Source organism: Coregonus clupeaformis, chromosome 12, assembly GCF_020615455.1.
Source record: "Coregonus clupeaformis isolate EN_2021a chromosome 12, ASM2061545v1, whole genome shotgun sequence".
Taxonomy (NCBI): Eukaryota; Metazoa; Chordata; class Actinopteri; order Salmoniformes; family Salmonidae; genus Coregonus; species Coregonus clupeaformis.
In genome coordinates this window covers 10001-26829 of record NC_059203.1, presented here as the reverse complement: position 1 = coordinate 26829, position 16829 = coordinate 10001, and the positions used below count along the sequence as shown (strand labels likewise).

At 59.0% G+C, this 16829-nt stretch overlaps 1 protein-coding gene and 1 long non-coding RNA gene across 3 annotated transcripts in view; one reads left to right on the top strand and one right to left on the bottom strand.

The window, feature by feature from the left end:
• The window catches only part of cass4 (Cas scaffold protein family member 4), a gene marked incomplete at its 5' end in the record, with an annotated part of 34236 nt that overhangs the window by 7440 nt on the left and 9967 nt on the right, over positions 1-16829 (bottom strand).
• LOC123492026 lies at positions 9589-11069 on the top strand. Its single transcript, XR_006661591.1, has 3 exons — positions 9589-10105; positions 10838-10879; positions 10931-11069. It is a non-coding gene; the product is annotated as an uncharacterized LOC123492026 (long non-coding RNA).

Here is a 16829-nt window from a genome sequence, read left to right as displayed (position 1 = left end):
CTAACCCAGACCCCAACCTCTAGCTAGCTCCCCTAACCAGACCCCAACCTCTAACCCTACCCCCTACCCACCCAACCTCTAGCTACCCCCCTAACAGACCCCAACCTCTACTACCCCCTAACCCAGACCCCAACCTCTAGCTAGCTCCCCCTAACCAGACCCCAACCTCTAACCCTACCCCCTAACCCCAGACCCCAACCTCTAGATAGCTACCCCCTAACCCAGACCCCAACCTCTAACCCTCCCCCTAACCCAACCCCAACCTCTCCCTACCCCACCCCCTAACCCAGACCCCAACCTCTAGCACCTACCCCCTAACCCAGACCCCAACCTCTAACCCTACCCCCTAACCCAGACCCCAACCTCTAACCCTACCCCCTAACCCAACCCCACCTCTAGCTCCCCCCTAACCCAGACCCCAACCTCTACTCCCCCTAACCCAGCCAACCTCTTCTCTACCCCCTAACCCAGACCCCAACCTCTAGCTAGCTACCCCCTAACCCAGACCCCAACCTCTAACCCTACCCCCTAACCCAGACCCCAACCTCTAGCTAGCTACCCCCCTAACCCAGACCCCAACCTCTAACCCCTACCCCCCTAACCCAGACCCCAACCTCTAACCCTACCCCCCCTAACCCAGACCCCAACCTCTAGCTAGCTACCCCCCTAACCCAGACCCCAACCTCTAACCCTACCCCTAACCCAGACCCCAACCTCTAGCCCTACCCCCTAACCCAGACCCCAACCTCAACCCTACCCCCTAACCCAGACCCCCAACCTCTAGCTAGCTACCCCCTAACCAGACCCCAACCTCTAGCTCGCTACCCCCCTAACCCAGACCCCAACCTCTAACCCTACCCCCCTAACCCAGACCCCAACCTCTAACCTACCCCCCTAACCCAGACCCCAACCTCTAACCCTACCCCCCTAACCCAGACCCCAACCTCTAGCTAGCTACCCCCTAACCCAGACCCCAACCTCTAACCCTACCCCCTAACCCAGACCCCAACCTCTAACCCTACCCCCCTAACCCAGACCCCAACCTCTAACCCTACCCCCCTAACCCAGACCCCAACCTCTAACCCTACCCCCTAACCCAGACCCCAACCTCTACCCTACCCCCTAACCCAGACCCCAACCTCTACCCTACCCCCTAACCCAGACCCCAACCTCTAACCCTACCCCTTAACCCAGACCCCAACCTCTAACTACTACCCCCCTAACCCAGACCCCAACCTCTAACCCTACCCCCTAACCCAGACCCCAACCTCTATCTCCCCTCCCCCCTCTACCCCCTAACCCAGACCCCAACCTCTAGCTAGCTACCCCCTAACCCAGACCCCAACCTCTCTACCTACCCCCCTAACCCAGACCCCAACCTCTAGCCCTACCCCCCTAACCCAGACCCCAACCTCTAGCTAGCTACCCCCCTAACCCAGACCCCAACCTCTAACCCTACCCCCCTAACCCAGACCCCAACCTCAGCTCCCTACCCCCCTCACCCGGGGCCCCAACCTCTAACCCTACCCCCTAACCCAGACCCCCACCTCTGCTAGCTACCCCCCTAGCCCAACCCCAACCTCTAGCTAGCTACCCCCCTAACCCAGACCCCAACCTCTAACCCCTACCCCCTAACCCAGACCCCAACCTCCTAACCCTACCTAGCTAGCTACCCCCCTAACCCAGACCCCAACCTCTAGCCCTACCCCCTAACCCAGACCCCAACCTCTAGCTAGCTACCCCCTAACCCCAGACCCCAACCTCTAGCTAGCTACCCCCTAACCCAGACCCCAACCTCTAGCTAGCTACCCCCAACCCAGACCCCAACCTCTAGCTAGCTACCCCCTAACCCAGACCCCAACCTCTAACCGCTACCCCCTAACCCAGACCCCAACCTCTAACCACTACCCCCTAACCCAGACCCCAACCTCTAACCCTACCCCCTAACCCAGACCCCAACCTCTAGCTGCTACCCCCTACACCCCCTACACCCCAACCTCTCCTACCCCCCTAACCCAGACCCCAACCTCTAACCCTACCCCCCCTAACCCAGACCCCAACCTCTAGCTAGCTACCCCCCTAACCCAGACCCCAACCTCTAACCCTACCCCCCTAACCCAGACCCCAACCTCTAACCCTACCCCCTAACCCAGACCCCAACCTCTAACCCTACCCCCTAACCCAGACCCCAACCTCTAACTACTACCCCCCTAACCCAGACCCCAACCTCTAACTACCCCCTAACCCAGACCCCAACCTCTACCGCTACCCCCTAACCCAGACCCCAACCTCTAACCCTACCCCCCTAACCCAGACCCCCAACCTCTAGCTAGCTACCCCCTAACCCAGACCCCAACCTCTAGTATAGCTACCCCCTAACCCAGACCCCAACCTCTAGCTACCCCCTAACCCAGACCCCAACCTCTAGATAGCTACCCCCTAACCCAGACCCCAACCTCAGCTGCTACCCCCTAACCCAGACCCCAACCTCTAGCTAGCTACCCCCTAACCCAGACCCCAACCTCTAGCAGCTACCCCCTAACCCAGACCCCAACCTCTAACCCTACCCCTCTAACCCAGACCCCAACCTCTAGATAGCTACCCCCTAACCCAGACCCCAACCTCTAATAGCTACCCCCCTACCCGCCCTCTCCCTCCCCCCTAACCCAGACCCCAACCTCTAGATAGCTACCCCCTAACCCAGACCCCAACCTCTAACCCTACCCCCTAACCCAGACCCCAACCTCTAGCTAGCTACCCCCTAACCCCAGACCCCAACCTCTAACCCCTACCCCCTAACCCAGACCCCAACCTCTAGATAGCTACCCCTAACCCAGACCCCAACCTCCTAGCTACTACCCCCAAACCCAGACCCCAACCTCTAACCCTACCCCCCTAACCCAGACCCCAACCTCTAACCCTACCCCCTAACCCAGACCCCAACCTCTAGCTCTACCCCCCCTAACCCAGACCCCAACCTCTAACCCTACCCCCCTAACCCAGACCCCAACCTCTAACCCTACCCCCCTAACCCAGACCCCAACCTCTAGCTAGCTACCCCCCTAACCCCAGACCCCAACCTCTAACCCTACCCCCTAACCCAGACCCCAACCTCTAACCCTACCCCCCACAGACCCCAACCTCTAGCTAGCTACCCCCTAACCCAGCCCCCCTCCTACCCCCTAACCCCCCAACCTCTAGCCCTACCCCCTAACCCAGACCCCAACCTCTAGCTAGCTACCCCCTAACCCAGACCCCAACCTCTAACCACTACCCCCCTAACCCAGACCCCAACCTCTAGCTAGGCTACCCCCCTAACCCAGACCCCAACCTCTAACCCTACCCCCTAACCCAGACCCCAACCTCTAGCTCAGCTCCCCCCCTAACCCAGACCCCAACCTCCCCTACCCCCATACCCAGACCCCAACCTCAGCTAGCTACCCCCTAACCCAGACCCCAACCTCTAGCTAGCTACCCCCTAACAGACCCCAACCTCCTAACTACCCCCTAACCCAGACCCCAACCTCCTAGCCTCGCTACCCCCTAACCCAAACTCCCAACCTCTAACCCTCCACCCAGACCCCAACCTCTAGATAGCTACCCCCCTAACCCAGACCCCAACCTCTAACCCTACCCCCCTAACCCAGACCCCAACCTCTAACTCCTACCCCCCTAACCCAGACCCCAACCTCTAACCCTACCCCCCTAACCCAGACCCCAACCTCTAGATAGCTACCCCCTAACCCAGACCCCAACCTCTAGCTAGCTACCCCCTAACCCAGACCCCAACCTCTAACCTCTACCCCCTAACCCGACCCCAACCTCTAGATAGCCTACCCCCCTAACCCAGACCCCAACCTCTACTACCCCCTAACCCAGACCCCAACCTCTAGCTAGCTACCCCTAACCCAGACCCCAACCTCTAGAGCTACCCCTAACCCACCCCAACCTCTAACCCTACCCCCTAACCCAGACCCCAACCTCTAGATAGCTACCCCCTAACCCAGACCCCAACCTCTAGTAGCTACCCCCCTAACCCAACCCAACCTCTAGTAGCTACCCCCCTAACCCAGACCCCAACCTCTAACCTACCCCCTAACCCAGACCCCAACCTCTAACCCTACCCCCCTAACCCAGACCCCAACCTCTAACCCTACCCCCTAACCCAGACCCCAACCTCTAGATAGCTACCCCCCTAACCCAGACCCCAACCTCTAACCCTACCCCCCTAACCCAGACCCCAACCTCTAGATAGCTACCCCCCTAACCCAGACCCCAACCTCTAACCCTACCCCCAACGTCCCCAACCCTCCACCCCCCTCACCCTACCCCCTAACCCAGACCCCAACCTCTAGCTAGCTACCCCCCTAACCCAGACCCCAACCTCTAGCTAGCTACCCCCTAACCCAGACCCCAACCTCTAACCCAACCCCCCTAACCCAGACCCCAACCTCTAGCTAGCTACCCCCCTAACCCAGACCCCAACCTCTAGCTAGCTACCCCCTAACCCAGACCCCAACCTCTAACCCTACCCCCTAACCCAGACCCCAACCTCTAGCTAGCTACCCCCCCTAACCCAGACCCCAACCTCTAGTCACCTACCCCCTAACCCAGACCCCAACCTCTAACTACCCCCTAACCCAGACCCCAACCTCTAGCCCTACCCCCCTAACCCAGACCCCAACCTCTAGCTAGCTACCCCCCTAACCCAGACCCCAACCTCTAGCTAGCTACCCCCCTAACCCAGACCCCAACCTCTAGCTAGCTACCCCCCTAACCCAGACCCCAACCTCTAGCTCCTACCCCCTAACCCAGACCCCAACCTCTAACCCTACCCCCTAACCCAGACCCCACCTCTAACTAACTACCCCCCTAACCCAGACCCCAACCTCTAGCTAGCTACCCCCTAACCCAGACCCCAACCTCTACCTACCCCCCTAACCCAGACCCCAACCTCTCAGCTAGCTACCCCCTAACCCAGACCCCAACCTCTAACCCTACCCCCTAACCCAGACCCCCCAACCTCTAGCTAGCTCCCCCTAACCCAGACCCCAACCTCTAGCTCCCCTAGCCCCCCCAACCTCTAGCAGCTCCCTAACCCAGACCCCAACCTCTAGCTCCCTACCCCAGCTAGCTACCCCCTAACCCAGACCCCAACCTCTAACCCTACCCCCCTAACCCGACCCCAACCTCTAGCTAGCTACCCCCTAACCCAGACCCCAACCTCTATACCCTACCCCCTAACCCAGACCCCAACCTCTAACCCTACCCCCTAACCCAGACCCCAACCTCTAACCCTACCCCCTAACCCAGACCCCAACCTCTAGCCCTACCCCCCTAACCCAGACCCCAACCTCCCCTAACTACCCCCCTAACCCAACCCCAACCTCACCTACCCCCCTAACCCAGACCCCAACCTCTAGCTAGCTCCCCCTAACCCAGACCCCAACCTCTAGCTAGCTACCCCCAACCCAGACCCCAACCTCTAGCCCTACCCCCTAACCCAGACCCCAACCTCTAGCTACCCCCTAACCCAGACCCCAACCTCTGCTACCCCCTAACCCAGACCCCAACCTCTAGCCCTACTTCCTAACCCAGACCCCAACCTCTAGATAGCTACCCCCTAACCCAGACTCCAACCTCTAGCCCTACCCCTAACCCAGACCCCAACCTCTAGCTAGCTACCCCCAAACCCAGACCCCAACCTCTAGCTAGCTACCCCCCTAACCCAGACCCCAACCTCTGGAGTAGCTACCCCCTAACCCAGACCCCAACCTCTAACCCTACCCCCCTAACCCAGACCCCAACCTCTAGATAGCTACCCCCCTAACCCAGACCCCAACCTCTAGCTAGCTACCCCCCTAACCCAGACCCCAACCTCTAACCCCTACCCCCTAACCCAGACCCCAACCTCTAACCCTACCCCCTAACCCAGACCCCAACCTCTAACCCCTACCTCCCTAACCCAGACCCCAACCTCTAGCTAGCTACCCCCTAACCCAGACCCCAACCTCTAGCCTACCCCCTAACCCAGACCCCAACCTCTTAGCTAGCTACCCCCTAACCCAGACCCCAACCTCTAACCTACCCCCTAACCCAGACCCCAACCTCTAACCCTACCCCCCTAACCCAGACCCCAACCTCTAGCTAGCACCCCCCTAACCCAGACCCCAACCTCTAACCCTACCCCCTAACCCACCCAACCTCTAGACCCCTACCCCTAACCCAGACCCCAACCTCTAACCCTACCCCCCTAACCCAGACCCCAACCTCTAGCCATCTACCCCCTAACCCAGACCCCAACCTCTAGATAGCTACCCCCTAACCCAGACCCCAACCTCTAACCCTACCCCCTAACCCAGACCCCAACCTCTAACCCTACCCCCTAACCCAGACCCCAACCTCTAGCCCTACCCCCTAACCCAGACCCCAACCTCTAGCCAGCTACCCCCTAACCCAGACCCCAACCTCTAACCACTACCCCCTAACCCAGACCCCAACCTCTAGCTAGCTCCCCCTAACCCAGACCCCAACCTCTAGCTACCCCCCTAACCCAGACCCCAACCTCTAACCCTACCCCCTAACCCAGACCCCAACCTCTAGCTACCCCCCCCTAACCCAGACCCCAACCTCTAACCGCTACCCCCTAACCCAGACCCCAACCTCTAACCCACCCCCTAACCCAGACCCCAACCTCTAGCTACCCCCCTAACCCAGACCCCAACCTCTAGCTAGCTACCCCCCTAACCCAGACCCCAACCTCTAGCTAGCTACCCCCTAACCCAGACCCCAACCTACTAGCCTACCCCCTAACCCAGACCCCAACCTCTAGCTAGCTACCCCCCTAACCCAGACCCCAACCTCTAGCTAGCTACCCCCTAACCCAGACCCCAACCTCTAGCTAGCTACCCCCTAACCCAGACCCCAACCTCTGACTAGCTACCCCCTAACCCAGACCCCAACCTCTAGACCCTACCCCCTAACCCAGACCCCAACCTCCTAACCCCTAACCAACCCAGACCCCAACCTCTAGCTAGACCCCAACCTCCTAATAGCTACCCCCTACCCAGACCCCAACCTCTAACCCCCCCCTAACCCAGACCCCAACCTCTAGACCTAACCTCGCTACTCCCCCCTAACCCAGACCCCAACCTCTAGATAGCTACCCCCCTAACCCAGACCCCAACCTCTAACCTAGGCTACCCCCCTAACCCAGACCCCAACCTCTAACCAGCTACCCCCTAACCCAGACTCCAACCTCTAGCTTAGCTACCCCCTAACCCAGACCCCAACCTCTAGCCCTACCCCCTAACCCAGACCCCAACCTCTAACCCTACCCCTAACCCCAGACCCCAACCTCTAACCCTACCCCCCTAACCCAGACCCCAACCTCTAGCTCCTACCCTACCCCCTAACCCCCAGACCCCAACCCCCTAACCCACCTCCTACCCCCTAACCCAGACCCCAACCTCTAGCCCCTACCTCCCTAAACCAGACCCCAACCTCTAGCTAGCTACCCCCTAACCCAGACCCCAACCTCTAGATAGCTACCCCCTAACCCAGACACCAACCTCTAGCTAGCTACCTACCCAGACCCCAACCTCTAGCTAACTACCCCTAACCCAGACCCCAACCTCTAACCCTACCCCCTAACCCAGACCCCAACCTCTAGCTAGCTACCCCCTAACCCAGACCCCAACCTCTAGCCACTACCCCCTAACCCAACCCCAACCTCTAGCCTAGCTACCCCCCTAACTCCAGACCCCAACCTCTAGCTAGCTACCCCCCTAACCCAGACCCCAACCTCTAGCTAGCTACCCCCTAACCCAGACCCCAACCTCCCTACCTCAACCCCTACCCCCTAACCCAGACCCAACCTCTAGCTAGCCCCCTAACCCAGACCCCCAACCTCTAACCCTACCCCCTAACCCAGACCCCAACCTCTAACCTACCCCCTAACCCAGACCCCAACCTCTAACCCTACCCCCTAACCCAGACCCCAACCTCTAACCCTACCCCCTAACCCAGACCCCAACCTCTAGCTACCTCCTAACCCATCTAGCCTCCCCTAACCCAGACCCCAACCTCTCACCCCCTAACTCAGACCCAACCTCTAGCTAGCTACCCCCTAACCCAGACCCCAACCTCTAGCTAGCTACCCCCTAACCCAGACCCCAACCTCTAGCTAGCTACCTCCCTAACCCAGCTACCCCCTAACCCAACCACCAACCTCTAGCCCTACCCCCTAACCCAGACCCCAACCTCGCTAGCTACCCCCTAACCCAGACCCCAACCTCTAGCCCTACCCCTAACCCAGACCCCAACCTCTAACCCTACCCCCTAACCTCCAGACCCCAACCTCTAGATAGCTACCCCCTAACCCAGACCCCAACCTCTAACCCTACCCCCTAACCCAGACCCCAACCTCTACTAGCTACCCCCTAACCCAGACCCCAACCTCTAGCTAGCTACCCCCTAACCCAGACCCCCAACCTCTAACCCTACCCCCTAACCCAGACCCCAACCTCTAACCCTACCCCCTAACCCAGACCCCAACCTCTAGCTAGCTCACCCCCCTAACCCAGACCCCAACCTCTAGCCCTACCCCCTAACCCCAGACCCCAACCTCTAACTCCTACCCCCTATCCCAGACCCCAACCTCCCTAGCTAGCTACCCCCTAACCCAGACCCCAACCTCTAGCTACCCCCTAACCCCAGACCCCAACCTCTAACCAACTACCCCCCTAACCCGGACCCCAACCTCTAGCTAGCTACCCCCTAACCCAGACTCCCAACCTCTAACTACCTACCCCCTAACTCCAGACCCCAACCTCTAGCTAGCTACCCCCTAACTCCAGACCCCAACCTCTAGCTAGCTACCCCCTAACCCCAGACCCCAACCTCTAGCTACCCCCTAACCCAGACTCCCAACCTCTGTCTCCCTACCCCCTAACCCCAGACCCCAACCTCTAGCTAGCTACCCCCCTAACCCAGACCCCAACCTCTAACCTCCCCTAACCCAGACCACTCTAGTAGCTACCCCCCTAACCCCAGACCCCAACCTCTAGCCTACTCCCCCTAACCCAGACCCCAAACCCTCCCCCCACCGCCTCCCCTAACCCCCCCAACCTCTAGCTAGCTACCCCCCTAACCCAGACCCCAACCTCTAGCTACCCCTACTCCAACCTCTAGCTAGCTACCTCCCTAAACCAGACCCCAACCTCTAGCTAGCTACTTCCCTAACCCAGACCCCAACCTCTAGCTAGCTACCCCCCAAACCCAGACTCCAAACTCTAGCTAGCTACCTCCCTAAGCCAGACCCCAACCTCTAGCCAGCTACCTGCCCCTAACCCAGACCCCTAACCCTACCTCCCACTAGACCCCGAATCTGACCTAACTCCTCCCTAACCCCAACCTCTAGCTACCTCCCTAACCCAGACCCCAACCTCTAGCTAGCTACCCCCCTAACCCAGACCCCAACCTCTAGCTAGCTACCTCCCTAACCCAGACCCCAACCTCTAGCTAGCTACCTCCCTAACCCAGACCCCAACCTCTAGTAGCTTCCCCCTAACCCAGACACCCCCAAACCTCTAGTTAGCTTCCCCACTAACCCAGACCCCAACCTCTAGCTAGCTACCTCCCTAACCCAGACCCCAACCTCTAGTTAGCTTCCCCACTAACCCAGACTCCAACCTCTAGCTTCCGAACCTCTAGTTAGCTTCCCCCCTAACCCTAACCCCAACCTCTAGCTTCTGAACCTCTAGCTAGCTACCCCTTTTTCCCAGACCCCAACATGTAGCTTCCAAACAACTAGCTAGCTACCCCCCTACCCGGACACCAACCTGTAGCTTACAAACAACTAGCTAGCTACCCCCCTAACCTCAAACCTAATCACCCAACACTGCATTTCATATCTGTTTACTTCCCTAACCACTATTCACCAGGTGTGTCTGCCAAATGCCACCCTATTCCTTACGGGCTCTAGTTGAAAGTAGTCGACTATATAGGGAGTAGTATGCCATTTGAGACACACGGCAGGAGACTAACAGGTACGACACCAGAGGTACGGGACCAGAGGTACGACACCAGAGGTACGACACCAGAGGTAGCGACACCAGAGGTACGACACCAGAGGTATGCGATACCAGAGGTACGACACCAGAGTAACCGTGCGGACCAGAGGTACGAGGCCGGGACCAGAGGTGCCAGGGTACGACACCAGAGGTAGCGGACCAGAGGTATGACACCAGAGGTACGACACCAAGAGGCCAGAGTCCAGAGGTACGAGACCAGAGGTACGACACCAGAGGTACGACACCAGAGGTACGAGCAGCCAGAGTGCAGCACCAGAGGTACGACACCAGAGGTATGGGACCAGAGGTAACGGCCAGAGGTATGGCACCAGAGGTAGGGACCGAGGTGCGACACCAGAGGTACGACACCAGAGGTACGACACCAGAGGTATGGGCACCAGAGGTACGACACCAGAGGTATGGGACCAGAGGCATGGGACCAGAGGTACGACACCAGAGGTCACGCGACCAGAGGTACGACACCAGAGGTGCGAAGCACCAGAGGTACGACACCAGAGGTACGACACCAGAGGCATGACGACACCAGAGGTACGGCACCAGAGTACGGGACCAGAGGTACGAAGCACCAGAGGTACGGGACCAGAGGTATGGCACCAGAGGTACGGCACCAGAGGTGCGACGCCAGGGTACGACCAGAGGTATGGGACCAGAGGTACGGGACCAGAGGTATGGCACCAGAGGTATGGGACCAGAGTGCGCCCAGAGTCGACACCAAGTGCGACACCAGAGGTACGGCACCAGAGGTACGACACCAGAGGTATGGGACCAGAGGTATGGGACCAGAGGTACGACCCAGGTACGGCGACCAGAGGTATGGGACCAGAGTGCACCCAGAGGTATGGGACCAGAGGTATGGGACCAGAGGTACGGGACCAGAGGTACGGGACCAGAGGTATGGGACCAGAGGTACGGGACCAGAGGTATGGGACCAGAGGTACGGGACCAGAGGTATGGGACCAGAGGTACGGGACCAGAGGTACGGACCAGAGGTGCGACCCAGAGGTATGGGACCAGAGGTATGGGACCAGAGGTATGGGACCAGTGGAGAGGTACGACACCAGAGGTACGGCACCAGAGGTATGACACCAGAGGTACGACACCAGAGGTACGACACCAGAGGTACGGCACCAGAGGTATGGGACCAGAGTGCGACACCAGGGACACCAGAGTACGGGACCAGACGTATGAGACTCAGAGGTAGGGCCAGAGGTACGACACCAGAGGTACGACACCAGAGGTATGACCGAGTACACCGGACACCAGAGGTATGGGACCAGAGGTATGGGACCAGAGGTACGACACCAGAGGTACGACACCAGAGGTACGGGACCAGAGGTATGGGACCAGAGGTACGACACCAGAGGTATGGGACCAGAGGTATGGGACCAGAGGTATGGGACCAGAGGTACGGGACCAGAGGTACGAGACCAGAGGCACGACACCAGAGGTATGGGACGAGGCACGAGGACCAGAGGTAGGACCGGACCAGAGGTACGACACCAGAGGTATGGGACCAGAGGTACGACACCAGAGTACGCACCAGAGGTAGATCAACACCGGTGACACCAGATTGGGACCAGATGGACCAGAGGTACGACACCAGAGGCGGCACCAGAGGTATGGGACCAGAGTGCGCCAGGGTATGGGACCAGAGGTATGGGACAGAGTACGACACCAGAGTACGACACCAGAGGTACGACACCAGAGGTACGACACCAGAGGTACGACACCAGAGGTACGACACCAGAGGTACGACACCAGAGGTATGGGACCAGAGGTAGGGACCAGAGTACGGGACCAGAGCAACCAGAGTGGGACAGAGGTATGGGACCAGAGGTACGGCACCAGAGGTATGGGACCAGAGGTGCGACACCAGGAATCGACACCAGAGGTATGGGACCAGAGGATGCGACACCAGAGGTACGGGACCAGAGGTATGGGACCAGATACACCCCCAATGCCCCAGAGTCTGGGAAACCATCCCCTAGTGCAGCATACACCCAGGTCCCCGAGTATGACCAGAGTGCGGGACCAGATCGCGACACCAGAGGTATGGGACCTGGGGACCAGAGGTACGACACCAGAGTACGCGTCGACACCAGAGGTATGGGACCAGAGGTACGACACCAGAGGTATGGGACCAGAGGTACGGGACCAGAGGTACGGGACCAGAGGTATGGGACCAGAGGTACGACACCAGAGGTATGGGACCAGCCGAGGTATGGGACCAGAGGTAGGGACCAGGGTATGGGACCAGAGGTATGGGACCAGAGGTATGGGACCAGAGGTATGGGACCAGAGGTATGGGACCAGAGGTATGGGACGGTATGGGACCAGAGGTATGGGACCAGAGGTATGGGACCAGAGGTATGGGACCAGAGGTATGGGACCAGAGGTACGCCAGAGGTACGGCACCAGAGGTATGGGACCAGAGGTATGGGACCAGAGGTATGGGACCAGAGGTACGACACCAGAGGTATGGGACCAGAGGTATGGGACCAGAGGTATGGGACCAGAGGTATGGGACCAGAGGTATGGGACCAGAGGTATGGGACCAGAGGTATGGGACCAGAGGTATGGGACCAGAGGTACGACACCAGAGGTATGGGACCAGAGGTATGGGACCAGAGGTATGGGACCAGAGGTATGGGACCAGAGGTATGGGACCAGAGGTACGGGACCAGAGGTATGGGACCAGAGGTATGGGACCAGAGGTACGAGACCAGAGGTATGGGACCAGAGGTATGGGACCAGAGGTACGACACCAGAGGTACGACACCAGAGGTACGACACCAGAGGTACGACACCAGAGGTATGGGACCAGAGGTACGACACCAGAGGTATGGGACCAGAGGTATGGGACCAGAGGTACGACACCAGAGGTACGACACCAGAGGTACGACACCAGAGGTATGGGACCAGAGGTATGGGACCAGAGGTACGACACCAGAGGTACGACACCAGAGGTATGCGACACAGAGGTACGACACCAGAGGTACGACACCAGAGGTATGGGACCAGAGGTATGGGACCAGAGGTACGACACCAGAGGTACGACACCAGAGGTACGACACCAGAGGTACGACACCAGAGGTACGACACCAGAGGTATGGGACCAGAGGTACGACACCAGAGGTACGACACCAGAGGTACGACACCAGAGGTACGACACCAGAGGTACGACACCAGAAGTGCGAGCACCAGAGTACGACACCAGAGGATGTCGACACCAGAGGTACGACACCAGAGGTACGACACCAGAGGTATGGGACCAGAGGTACGACACCACCAGAGGTGACAGAGTACGACACCAGAGGTATGGGACCAAGTACGACACCAGAGGTATGGGACCAGAGGTACGACACCAGAGGTATGGGACCAGAGGTATGGGACCAGAGGTACGACACCAGAGGTACGACACCAGAGGTACGACACCAGAGGTACGACACCAGAGGTACGACACCAGAGGTACGACACCAGAGGTATGGGACCAGAGGTATGGGACCAGAGGTACGACACCAGAGGTATGGGACCAGAGTACGACACCAGAGCAGAGGTACGACACCAGAGGTACGACACCAGAGGTATGGGACCAGAGGTACGACACCAGAGGTACGGGACCAGAGGTACGACACCAGAGGTACGACACCAGAGGTACGACACCAGAGGTACGGGACCAGAGGTACGACACCAGAGGTACGACACCAGAGGTACGACACCAGAGGTATGGGACCAGAGGTACGACACCAGAGGTATGGGACCAGAGGTATGGGACCAGAGGTACGACACCAGAGGTATGGGACCAGAGGTATGAGACCAGAGGTACGACACCAGAGGTACGACACCAGAGGTACGGGACCAGAGGTACGGGACCAGAGGTACGACACCAGAGGTACGACACCAGAGGTATGGGACCAGAGGTACGACACCAGAGGTACGACACCAGAGGTACGACACCAGAGGTATGGGACCAGAGGTACGACACCAGAGGTACGACACCAGAGGTATGGGACCAGAGGTACGACACCAGAGGTACGACACCAGAGGTACGACACCAGAGGTACGACACCAGAGGTATGGGACCAGAGTACGACACCAGAGGTACAGAGGTACGACACCAGAGGTATGGGACCAGAGGTACGACACCAGAGGTACGCGACCAGAGGTACGGGACCAGAGTACGGGACCAGAGGTATGACCCAGGTATGGGACCAGAGGTATGGGACCAGAGGTACGACACCAGAGGTATGGGACCAGAGGTACGACACCAGAGGTACGACACCAGAGGTATGGGACCAGAGGTACGGGACCAGAGGTACGGGACCAGAGGTATGGGACCAGAGGTATGGGACCAGAGGTATGGGACCAGAGGTACGACACCAGAGGTACGGGACCAGAGGTACGACACCAGAGGTATGGGACCAGAGGTACGGGACCAGAGGTACGACACCAGAGGTACGACACCAGAGGTACGACACCAGAGGTATGGGACCAGAGGTACGACACCAGAGGTACGACACCAGAGGTGACCAGTCGACACCAGAGGTACGCCAGAGGTACGACAGAGTGCGACACCAGAGGTACGACACCAGAGGTACGACACCAGAGGTACGACACCAGAGGTACGGGACCAGAGGTATGGGACCAGAGGTATGGGACCAGAGGTACGAGACCAGAGGTACGGGACCAGAGGTACGGGACCAGAGGTATGGGACCAGAGGTATGGGACCAGAGGTATGGGACCAGAGCGACACCAGAGGTATGGGACCAGAGGTACGACACCAGAGGTACGACACCAGAGGTATGGGACCAGAGGTACGACACCAGAGGTATGGGACCAGAGGTACGACACCAGAGGTATGGGACCAGAGGTATGGGACCAGAGGTGCGACACCAGAGGTATGGGACCAGAGGTCACGACACCAGAGGTACGGCACCAGAGGTATGGGACCAGAGGTACGACACCAGAGGTAGCGACACCAGAGGTACGGCACCAGAGGTACGACACCAGAGTATGGGACCAGAGGTACGACACCAGAGGTACGACACCAGAGGTATGGGACCAGAGGTACGACACCAGAGGTACGACACCAGAGGTACGACACCAGAGGTACGACACCAGAGGTACGGGACCAGAGGTACGACACCAGAGGTACGGCACCAGAGGTATGGGACCAGAGGTATGGGACCAGAGGTACGGGACCAGAGGTACGGGACCAGAGGTACGACACCAGAGGTATGGGACCAGAGGTACGACACCAGAGGTACGACACCAGAGGTATGGGACCAGAGGTATGGGACCAGAGGTATGGGACCAGAGGTACGGGACCAGAGGTATGGGACCAGAGGTACGACACCAGAGGTATGGGACCAGAGGTACGACACCAGAGGTACGACACCAGAGGTACGACACCAGAGGTACGACACCAGAGGTATGGGACCAGAGGTATGGGACCAGAGGTATGGGACCAGAGGTACGACACCAGAGGTATGGGACCAGAGGTATGGGACCAGAGGTACGACACCAGAGGTATGGGACCAGAGGTATGGGACCAGAGGTATGGGACCAGAGGTACGACACCAGAGGTACGGGACCAGAGGTACGACACCAGAGGTATGGGACCAGAGGTATGGGACCAGAGGTATGGGACCAGAGGTACGGGACCAGAGGTACGACACCAGAGGTACAGGACCAGAGGTACGGGACCAGAGGTATGGGACCAGAGGTACGACACCAGAGGTACGGGACCAGAGGTACGACACCAGAGGTACGACACCAGAGGTATGGGACCAGAGGTATGGGACCAGAGGTATGGGACCAGAGGTACGGGACCAGAGGTACGACACCAGAGTACGACACCAGAGGTACGACACCAGAGGTACGACACCAGAGTGCGACACCGTACGGGACCAGAGGTATGGGACCAGAGTACGACACCAGAGGTATGGGACCAGAGGTACGACACCAGAGTACGACACCAGAGGTACGGGACCAGAGGTCACTAGACCCAGAGGTGCGACCAGAGGTGCGACCAGAGGTACGACACCAGAGGTTGGGACCAGAGGTATGGGACCAGAGGTACGGCACCAGAGGTACGAACCAGAGTACGGCACCAGAGGTCGGGACCAGAGGTACGGGACCAGAGGTACGACACCAGAGGTATGGGACCAGAGGTATGGGACCAGAGGTACGACACCAGAGGTACGACACCAGAGGTATGGGACCAGAGGTATGGGACCAGAGGTACGACACCAGAGGTATGGGACCAGAGGTATGGGACCAGAGGTACGACACCAGAGGTACGGGACCAGAGGAGCGAGGTATGGGACCAGGGTGAGGTATGGGACCAGAGGTATGGGACCAGAGGTGCGACACCAGAGGTATGGGACCAGAGGTACGGGACCAGAGGTATGGGACCAGAGGTCATGGGACCAGAGGTATGGGACCAGAGGTATGGGACCAGAGGTACGACACCAGAGTACGGGACCAGAGGTACGACACCAGAGGTATGGGACCAGAGGTATGGGACCAGAGGTACGACCCAGAGGTACGGGACCAGAGGTACGACACCAGAGGTATGGGACCAGCTGACACCAGAGGTTCGACACAGGGGTACAAGCACACAGTGGTTTTTATACAGGGGAACTAAAGCCCACAGTGGTATACGGGAACCCAGTGGTATGGGACCAAAGCCCACAGTGGGATCATACAGGGCGAACTAAAGCCCAACAGTG